Here is a 3,134-nt window from a genome sequence, read left to right as displayed (position 1 = left end):
ATTTGAGTTTTTCCGTGCATAATTTTGAGATTTTAGCTGTGCGATTAAAATCACAATTTATTGTGACTAATTTTTTTAATTGTGCAAATAATTGTGATCACATTTTTAATTGTTTGACAGCCCTACCATAAATATACTAGCGCCCATTCAGTGTGGGGGCTGGGTATTGGTGTTCCCACCTCCCACACTGTGCCAGAGTCTCCTGATTGTATTACCCCCGTGGAACAATCTGATGTTAGCTAAACCCGTGTTAGGTAATACATCTGGAGATACTCCTTGCCAGAAAAGGCCTAACTTTACTATACTGCAATGGCATTTAGCAGGTGCATCACTATTTGAATGCTTGGACACTAGCACTGTAAATGCAGTTAGCATGTGCTAAGTATAACTTGTAACAATACCCTTAGATTGGAAATAAGGATACAGCATAGGTAATAAACTGTTAGGTCTATGTAACTAGATAGGCAGTGGTTTATCCATAAGTTGAAGTCTTCAAGACTGACTATCTCATTCGAAGAAACACAATAGCTTAAACAAAAGTTACGGCCTTAATGCTGAAATTGATGGGTGAAATTGTGTTATTCAGGAGGTTAGGGCATATGATCAAAATGGTCTTTTCTGGCCTTAAACTCTTATCAGTTTTTGAAATATGACTAGAGAAGTAAGATGCCAAATAATGCAAAGCATGGAAAGCAAGTACTAGAAATGTAACTTGGATGAGGCAGCTGGAAATTAGTGAAGACACATGCCAATGAGATGGGCAAAGCAAGGGATTTTTTGATGCAGCAGATTGTGACAGATTGTAGGAGACAGGGTGAGAATCTAGAAAGTCCAGACACTTTTTATAATTAAGGCAAAGACATTATCAGGAGCTGTAAAATGGCTTCTTTTGCAGTAGGGTCAGAGATGGATGGACAGGGCTTTAAAGAGAAAAATACATCCTCCATATGGGAAAGAACCAGAGGTCAGCAACCTTCTGTTGGTGCGGGCTGCCTTTTGCAACCCAACCCTATTTGCAGGCCACAAGTCTCTGCTTTCTGGAGTGGCCATGTGCCTGCATTTACCCTCACTGCTGATCCCCAAACCCCATGCAGCGAGTGTAAGTGAAGTTGCAGTGGAGCAACAGACTCTACAGCAGATGCAAACACTGTGGAGGAGATGGACAGTGCATAGCAGTTCCATGCCACTGATCACCCAGGTTGATCAGGTCCACAGGCTGTAGGTTGCCATCCCCAGCAGGGTTGTGGAGAGAGAGGAATTACCAATTATGAGAAAGTTGTGAACAGAAAGCAGAAGGGTTGAGTGTTTGCCATGTTAATTTTGAGCTTGTGTTAAGACATCCAGGAAGATATGACACAAAAATAGTCAATCTGAACACTTGGGAATAGGTCCAGAACAGTGGTGCCGAGGGGAATTTGTACTGAATAGATAAATGAGCCATGGGACCATACAGCTTGAATCTGGCATCACTTGTACCATTTCTTACACTTGTGACCAGCTGAGGTGGCTGTGGTCCTGGAAGGGGCTCTGCTGGGTGTATTGGGTTGGGTGTACCATCAACCCCCTGATCCCTTTTACTATAGCTGCAGAGGGTCAGCCAGAAGTGCACTGATCCAGATCGTGGCTTCCTCAGGCAGCCAACCTGAGGCTTGCCACTGGAATTACAGATTTCCCTGGGGCTCTGTACTCCATGCCCTGGGTCAACGTTTATTAAACTCAAATCAACAATAAATTGTTAATGAAGAAAGGTCGCACTTATCTATGCTTGTGACTCTGGTCCTCATCATCTGTTGTCCACATGGTGGGTCCAGTGTGCCCCCCTAGCAATCTGGATGCAGGCAGGCTGCAGGGTTCCTGCCAGGGGAACGGAAGCCTCCCTGCCTACTCCTTGCCAGCCAGCCCCAGGCAGCCTCTCCCAGGTACTTTTCTCTTCCCGTGCCTATGGGGGCAGGCCCTTCCACTCTGGTTGGACAGCTGAACCCCTAATTGTCCACAGGTGGAGGCCTTGCCCCAGTCTGGGCTGTCTACTGCAGCTGTGCCAGCTGTGTGGGCTGCTGGCCGGTCTGTATGACCATACTGCAGCTGCATCTGTTCTGGGGGAAGTGGGGGGGAAGCTGTTACACACTAATGTAATTTATTAATCTTAGTACACTGGATTCATCCCAGCATTTAAGAGACTGGAATTAGCCCTTCATGGTATACAAGTAACAAGTTCAGTTTTGACTGCTTCATTGCCAAAAATAAATATACATCCATTCCCTTCCAGAAGACCAGATTGATGGCAGAATAGTTAGAACTCAGTAAGTTAGGTAATTTTGCACTGAATATAAATGAGAGTTATAAGATAAATGACATTTAGTGACATTAATTAACTGATTAAATTAAACCTGATATTTTAATCAGAATTTGTTTATGCAAAGCTCTGGATAAAAAGAAGTGTAGTTTAACCTAGTTACTTTTAAAATTCCAGTTACCATAACAACTTCTTGTGATATCAATTAAAGGTGGTCTTTTCTTTACATTATTTTTAGAACTTTAGTTACCATAACAACATAATGCCAGCCCATTTGCAAAGAGTTAAAATATGTTGTTATTCCTTGAGAAATCATCAAAATATGATAAGTGGCATTGCCAGGAATTAATACCCCAAAATGGTTACATGAACTGCATTCTTCAAACACCTCACTTGTGGAATAAAAGACTGATAGGTCTTTCCTGGTGTGACAGGCTCAAGATGTTCCTCAGTTGCTCAAATCAAAAATAGATTATTTACCAATTCAAAAGATGTGGAGCTGTCAGATGCCAAAAATATTGTGGACTGTCAGAACAGCAAGGATAAAACATTCAAATGACAAATCAATTCACACTAGGTCTCTTGTGATTCCAGAAGGCCATAGGGAGAATAACTCAGAGATGAGACAATCGCCTGGACTGGCCTCTTGCACAGAAATTTCCACCCAGATTGTTGTGGTCCCTGGTCCCTTCTAGCTTCATTGGAGTCATGCTGTTAGAGCACTCTACTTGCAGAGCCACATCTGTCCCCATCTCCTTAAGGAAGATTCCCCAGCATAGAGGAAGCACTTTGCAAAAGATAGCAGCCTGGGGCTATATTGATTTTTTTTTTTTTTTTTTGG

This window comes from Gavialis gangeticus, unplaced genomic scaffold (genome assembly GCF_001723915.1).
Source record: "Gavialis gangeticus isolate Ggan-Ray unplaced genomic scaffold, GavGan_comp1, whole genome shotgun sequence".
NCBI lineage: Eukaryota > Metazoa > Chordata > Crocodylia > Gavialidae > Gavialis > Gavialis gangeticus.
Note: the sequence above shows the minus strand (reverse complement) of the source record.